Consider the following 7,935-nt stretch of genomic DNA (forward strand, 5'->3'; position numbering starts at 1 on the left):
TATTATCAGAGCAGATGATCTGCTCACAGAGCCTCAGCTAAAAACAGACATCACGTCATATCACCATTAGGAACTGAGGTACCGATGGTCCATGTAGCGGAGTACCTTCTACACTGACGCACACAGGAACTAAGATAGGACGTTTTGATGCATTGGTTATGTTATTTTCATGAGTATGGGGCAGGTGCAGTACACAGATACACTGTTTGTCTTTTGTGTCGGACCCCAGGAAGAATAGCTGTCGTCGTGGAGATCCTAATAAAATAAAACAATGTACTGGTGTCATGTTTTGATTTCTATGTACACCCAACAATCGAACCCATGATCCTGGCGTTGGCTAGCGTCATGCTCTTACCGACTGAACCACACAGCAGCATACTGACCTGGCGTTGGCTAGCGTCATGCTCTTACCGACTGAACCACACAGCAGCACACTGACCTGGCGTTGGCTAGCGTCATGCTCTTACCGACTGAACCACACAGCAGCATACTGACCTGGCGTTGGCTAGCGTCATGCTCTTACCGACTGAACCACACAGCAGCACACTGACCTGGCTTTGGCTAGCGTCATGCTCTTACCGACTGAACCACACAGCAGCACACTGACCTGGCTTTGGCTAGCGTCATGCTCTTACCGACTGAACCACACAGCAGCACACTGACCTGGCGTTGGCTAGCGTCATGCTCTTACCGACTGAACCACACAGCAGCACACTGACCTGGCGTTGGCTAGCGTCATGCTCTTACCGACTGAACCACACAGCAGCACACTGACCTGGCTTTGGCTAGCGTCATGCTCTTACCGACTGAACCACACAGCAGCATACTGACCTGGAGTTGGCTAGCGTCATGCTCTTACCGACTGAACCACACAGCAGCACACTGACCTGGCTTTGGCTAGCGTCATGCTCTTACCGACTGAACCACACAGCAGCATACTGACCTGGCTTTGGCCTGTCTGTAGAACTAGGCCAACTGCAGGCTGAAGTGAGTAGATGATGTACTTTTCTACCTTACACTACTGTTTTATGTGCTGATTGGGTATTGCTATGGTGATGTAAGGCTGCGCTTACAAAGGCAGCCCAATTGTGATATTGTTTTCACTAATTGCTCTTTTGACCAATCAGATCAGCTCTTTGTAACCATAGTTGTGGGAAAGATCAGAATTGGGCTCCGTATGTAAACACAGCCATAGTGTGATAGTGTTATTGATCAGTGTGTACTAGGACAAGATTGAGTCCCTCTGACAGCAGTATGGCCACACAACGACTGGCCAATGCTAACAAGCAGACAGGCAGACAGCACTGGATGTAAACAGCATCAATATTACATACACTTACAAAAAAAGGTTCTTTGGGGTTCTATATAGAACCTATTGGTTCTTCGGACGAGATTAAAGAACCATTTACTAAAAAAAGGTTCTATATATATATATATATATATATATATATATATATATATATATATATCGATTGAAGGCAAAGAAACTGGAGGGTTCTATTCCTACCCCAGAGTGTAATGGGGATTTTAGAAAACAACAGCTAACAAAAGCTAACCCAGTTACATCAAACTCTGAGATGACAGCTAACATTCCCTTTTCATTTGTTTCAGCTCTTTTCCACATTTATATCCATATGAATGATGTTGCTAGATTTGGCCTGGTAAGAGGTCTGAGTGGCAAACAGCAAGGTTCATACAAACCAGTACTGTTGCAAACTAAATGCTAGCAAGAGGTAATACTGTGTTTAATAAAAACATAGTCTTAGATAACAAAAAAAGGGGGTTCTATATAGAACCTTTTGGTCAATTCAAAATAAAACTGCCATTCCAATTCAATAACCAACTGCCATTCCAATTCAATAACCAACTGCCATTCCAATTCAATAACCAACTGCCATTCCATTTTCAATAACCAACTGCCATTCCAATTCAATAACCAACTGCCATTCCATTTTCAATAACCAACTGCCATTCCAATTCAATAACCAACTGCCATTCCATTTTCAATAACCAACTGCCATTCCAATTCAATAACCAACTGCCATTCCATTTTCAATAACCAACTGCCATTCCAATTCAATAACCAACTGCCATTCCATTTTGATTAACCAACTGCCATTCCAATTCAATAACCAACTGCCATTCCAATTCAATAACCAACTGCCATTCCATTTCAATAACCAACTGCCATTCCAATTCAATAACCAACTGCCATTCCAATTCAATAACCAACTGCCATTCCAATTCAATAACCAACTGCCATTCCATTTCAATAACCAACTGCCATTCCATTTCAATAACCAACTGCCATTCCAATTCAATAACCAACTGCCATTCCATTTCAATAACCAACTGCCATTCCATTTCAATAACCAACTGCCATTCCATTTCAATAACCAACTGCCATTCCAATTCAATAACCAACTGCCATTCCAATTCAATAACCAACTGCCATTCCATTTTCAATAACCAACTGCCATTCCAATTCAATAACCAACTGCCATTCCAATTCAATAACCAACTGCCATTCCATTTTCAATAACCAACTGCCATTCCAATTCAATAACCAACTGCCATTCCATTTTCAATAACCAACTGCCATTCCATTTCAATAACCAACTGCCATTCCATTTCAATAACCAACTGCCATTCCAATTCAATAACCAACTGCCATTCCAATTCAATAACCAACTGCCATTCCAATTCAATAACCAACTGCCATTCCATTTTCAATAACCAACTGCCATTCCAATTCAATAACCAACTGCCATTCCAATTCAATAACCAACTGCCATTCCAATTCAATAACCAACTGCCATTCCAATTCAATAACCAACTGCCATTCCAATTTCAATAACCAACTGCCATTCCAGCATGATGACGCAAAAGGCCAGTGGTTGAACCGACTTGCAAGTAGTCTACCAATAAGTACGTTATTTTTCAATGTATTAAGGTAAGCAAAGTTGATTATTTAATTCAAATATATTGGCTAAAGTCATATGATAAACTATAGGCTAGATAAATAAAGTTGAAACGTTATTCGAATTTGAGCACGTTTGTAAGCCAGCTAGCTAGCTAACTTAGTTGGCTAAACAGAAAAAGATAGGCTACTTTAATTCACCACTTTACAAGCTAGCCAGCAAATAAACATATTTTTTTATTATGGGATATGCCAAATAGTGCTACAGATCCAGCCTGACATTGGAAATTAGCTAATTGATTATTTTATTTCAGTATTACAGTGTGGAGCCAATTGAGGGGATTATGTTTCATGAAGCCATTAGAAGACTGTTGCTGACTGAAAGGAGGTATAAATTATTTATAATAAATGATATACTGTGCATTCGAAAACTATTCAGACCCCTTCCATTTTTCCACATTTTGTTACTTTACAGATTTATTCTAAAATGTATAAAATATTTTTTTTCCTCATCAATCTACACACAATACCCTATAATGACAAAGCAAAAACTGGTTTTTCGAATTTTTTGCTAATTTATTACAAATAAAAAACAGAAATACCATATTTACATAAGTATTCAGACCCTTTGCTATGAGACTTGAAATTGAGCTCAGGTTCATCCTGTTTCCATTGATCATCCTTGAGATGTTTCTACAACTTGATTGGAGTCCACCTGTGGTAAATTCAATTGATTGGACATGATTTGGAAAGGCACACACCTGTTTATATAAGGTCCCACAGTGGACAGTACACGTCAGAGCAAAAACCAAGCCATGAGGTCGAAGGAATGGTCCATAGTGCTCCGAGATAGGATTTTACAGAGGCACAGTTGTGGGGAAGGGTACCAAAAAATGTCTGAAGCATTGAAGGTCCCCAAGAACACAGTGGCCTCCATCATTCTTCAATGGAAGAAGTTTGTGAGAACCTTCCAGAAGGCCAACCATCTCTGCAGAACTCCACAAATCAGACCTTTGTTGTAGAGTGGCCAGACGGAAGTAAAAAACACATGACAGCCCGCTTGGAGTTTGCCAAAAGTCACCCAAGGACTCTCAGACCATGAGAAACAAGATTATCTGGTCTGATGAAACCAAGATTGAACTCTTTGACCTGAATGCCAAGCGTCCTGTCTGGAGGAAACCTGGCACCATCCCTACGGTGAAGCATGGTGGTGGCAGCATCGTGCTGTGGGAGTGTTTTTCAGCAGCAGGGACTGTGAGACTAGTCAGGATCGAGGGAAAGATGAATGGAGCAAATTACAGAGAGATCCTTGATGAAAACTTCCTCCAGAGCACTCAGGACCTCAGACTGGGGCGACAGTTAATCTTCCAACAGGACAACGACCCTAAGCACACAGCCAAGACAATGTAGGAGCGGCTTTGGGACAAGTCTCTAAATATCCTTGAGTGGCCCAACTGGACTTGAACCCGATCAAACATCTCTGGAAAGACCTGAAAATAGCTGTGCAGCGACGCTCCCCATCCAACCTGACAGAGCTTGAGAGGATCTGCAGAGAAGAATGGGAGAAACTCCCCAAGTACAGGTGTGCCAAGCTTGTAGCATTTTACCCAAGAAGATTTGAGGCTGTAATCGCTGCCAAAGGTGTTTTAACAAAGTACTGAAAAGGGTCTGAATACTTATGTAAATGTGATTTTTCAGTTTTTCTTTTCTTTTTATCCACTTGCAAAAATGCCGAAGTTGAGCGGAGCAGAAGACAGATTTTTGTTGTTCACTATAAATAATGGACAAACTATACTGTATGGTGTTGAATTGTATTGAATTGTATTGAATTGTATTGTATTGTATTGTATTGCATTGTATTGCATTGTACTGTACTGTACTGCAAATAAGTCAGCCAGAGTTGACGTGGGCCATCATTGAAACAAAGAGATGCCTCCCTGACCTCCAGTACACATTTCCAAACTATGTTTGCATATAATGACAATAAATTCTAAAAACGTTATTATTTCGTCCATTATTAAATGTTTTATTAAATTATGGTCTTAGCACAAAATATTACTATTTTAATAATAGTAGCCATAATTAAAAAATGGCACCATGCAGGGTTCTACATGGAACCATTTTGGTTCACTGAAGAAGAACCTCTAGGGTTCTATATAGAACTTTTAGGGGTTCCATATATGAAGCAAGCAATAGAAGCCTTTTTGGTTCTATAAGGAACCTTTCTTTCTAAGAGTGTAGCAACCAGAATTATGTTTATATACTGTACATCACCGAGCAACCATAATCAGTGCGTGGGTAGGCTGGCCTACTATAACCCACCTACCCAGCCGGTAGCACAGTGTAACAGCCACAGAAAGAGACAGAGACAGAGAGACACAGAGAGAGAGAGAGAGAGAGAGAGAGAGAGGATGGAGAGAGAGAGAGAGAGAGAGAGAGAGAGAGAGAGAGAGAGAGAGAGAGAGAGAGAGAGAGAGAGGGGGAGGAAAGCATCATAAAGACCCACAGTGCTGTCTGTCACATATCCAGTGCCATTGAGTGTCACTGTGTGTGTGCGTGCGTGTGTGTGCGTGTCTGTGGTTTGGTTTTAATATCCTTGTAGGAACCAGAAGTACTCACAAGGATAGTAAAACAAGGAAAATACTTTTTTTAGGGTTAGTGGTTAGGTTTATGGCTAGGGTTAGAATTAGGGTTAGGGGAAGAATTAGGGTTAGGTTTATGGCTAGGGTTAGAATTAGGGTTAGGGGAAGAATTAGGGTTAGTGTTAGGTTTATGGTTTGGGGTTAGGTCAAGGGTTAGGGTTACTGTTAGGGGTTAGGGACAATAGGATTTTGAAGCAACCAGTCGGCCATATTGTCTCTCCCCAGTAGGAGCAGTTCTCCATAGGAATGAATGGAATTCTACAGTATATCAATTAAATGCTACATGTATTTAAGTATTTTTGTTGTTGTAGTGGAGACAGTAACATTACGGTAGCATGCTAGTAATACCCATAGACTTCCAGTCATTGCGCTAATGCTAGTTAGCATTGGCTCATGAAAGTACCTCTAATTTCCTTCATACTGGACACAGATATATAAAAAAAAGTATCCACTACTTCATCTTACTCTGGGGAAGTAGATAAAGGGCCGCATTGCCAAAATCCCAAAGTATCCCTTAATAAAGTATACCTTATTTTAAAATGTTTATGTTTAGCTCACATAATATAATGTAAATGTATGCATTAAGGTGTCTGTAATAGAATACATGTGGCAAAAACAAATGTAGACATTAATAAATGCATTTCTATAGCTTCCAAAATATATTTTACAACGGTGGGGGAGTTCCAAGATGGAGGCATGGTGGCTTCAACACTTCGCCCCCTATCAATCATCTAGTGCATATATAAATAAATAAATAAATGTTTTGTCACATAAACCGGACAGGTGCAGTGAAATCATTGGTTCAAGCTCAGTGCTAATTTTACACTGATGATTATAACACGACAATGACACTACATTTCAAAAAAAGGATGATGTTGATACACTTACACTGTAGTTTAGACTAACCTACTGTAAACAACAAAGAACATATAAACAGCGTGTAGTTCTACAGTAGCAGGTCAAATCAGATAGGAATTTCTATCCTGAATGGACACTGCAGGCGGCAATGCATTACACAATAAAGCAAGGCCAACAGTATGTGGAGCAAAACGGGACCATGTAGCCTAAACACCAAACCAGACTGTACAACAAGGCTCCAGAAAGATGACTTATCAATAATGAACATGCTAATTATTTTTTGACGCGCTTTAAAACACACACACACACACACACACACACACACACACACACACCCTGGTCGCAATGCATCCCGCGGGAATGAACAGGTGTCCATCTACTATCCTACACTCACTCACTACACAGGCGGAGCAAGAGGACGCGACGGAGAGCAGTTGAACTTCGGGATCAGAATTGTAACCTTTCGAAGTGCCCTGGTTTATTTATGCTCCAATATTCCGGAGGAAGATGTTCATGCGTGGTACAGACAAAGCGATCTGATCACACAGACAGACAGACAGACATACCTAAAGAAATAATAGTGATTTAAATAAGGTAGAATTACTAAGTATAACATTACCCTAATAGAACCACCAGAAAACGTATTGTTCCCTACTAGCTATATTCCCAGACACAACCATTTTGAAACACCGACGACCCGTAGTAAAAGCCTGGCAGCTGAGCATCCTCGCCTACCATCACCTATTCTTGCACATAATCTTTTATCTCCGAGCAAATGGTATATCCACAGGGTGCATCAGACTGTTCACAACATGTTGATCTGCAACGCAACGGCGGCGTTTCTTTCACTACACGATTGTGATAAAATGAAAAAGCTATTCGTGGTGAAAAACCGTGTAATTTCGTTGACGCTAGCTAGCTGGTTACCTAGCCACCAAGTACAGTCAGTGTGTGTTATCGAGACAAGATACGAGACATGGCTGTCTCGTATTGTTATAGTCAAGCCAGCCACAAAACATCCCCATCCGACATCGCTAGAATTGACACAAAAAAATGCACTCTACCTTATGCGCGTCTTAACCGGTGTTTATTTGTACATTCCCTCGGTGTATCGGTCTTGTTTGTTTGTGATTTGATTCTCGTGTTTGCATCTATTCGTCTGGTCTCTCTTCCCTCCCGGAGTCGTGCCTGGTCGGTCGGGTGACAGCTCTCTGGGTCCGGATGGCAGCACCCCGCCCTTAGCAACCAATCAGATGCGGGTCCTCTGTATACGGAGGAAAAGGACGCTAGGGGTTGGCTGATTGTCCTGTCTGTCACTGTGTGCGCACCTTGGGCTGTCTTTAGGGCACCTGCCATGGAAAGATGCCTGGCTGGGCGCCGCAGTCTGTAGGGCACCTGCCATGGAAAGATGCCTGGCTGGGCGCCGCAGTCTGTACGGCACCTGCCATGGAAAGATGCCTGGCTGGGCGCCGCAGTCTGTAGGGCACCTGCCATGGAAAGATGCCTGGCTGGGCG

The 7,935-nt window shown here is 41.8% G+C and overlaps 1 protein-coding gene across 1 annotated transcript in view; it reads right to left on the reverse strand.

The window, feature by feature from the left end:
- LOC106563781 (protein furry homolog) overlaps positions 1–7,639 on the reverse strand; it is a 267,082-nt gene extending 259,443 nt beyond the window's left edge. The window contains exon 1 of the mRNA XM_045690192.1: positions 7,485–7,639. The gene's annotated coding sequence lies outside the window, so the exon portion shown is untranslated. The remainder of the gene's footprint in view (positions 1–7,484) is intronic.
- Positions 7,640–7,935: the final 296 nt, after the last annotated feature.

Source organism: Salmo salar, chromosome ssa11 (genome assembly GCF_905237065.1).
Source record: "Salmo salar chromosome ssa11, Ssal_v3.1, whole genome shotgun sequence".
NCBI classification, from domain to species: Eukaryota; Metazoa; Chordata; class Actinopteri; order Salmoniformes; family Salmonidae; genus Salmo; species Salmo salar.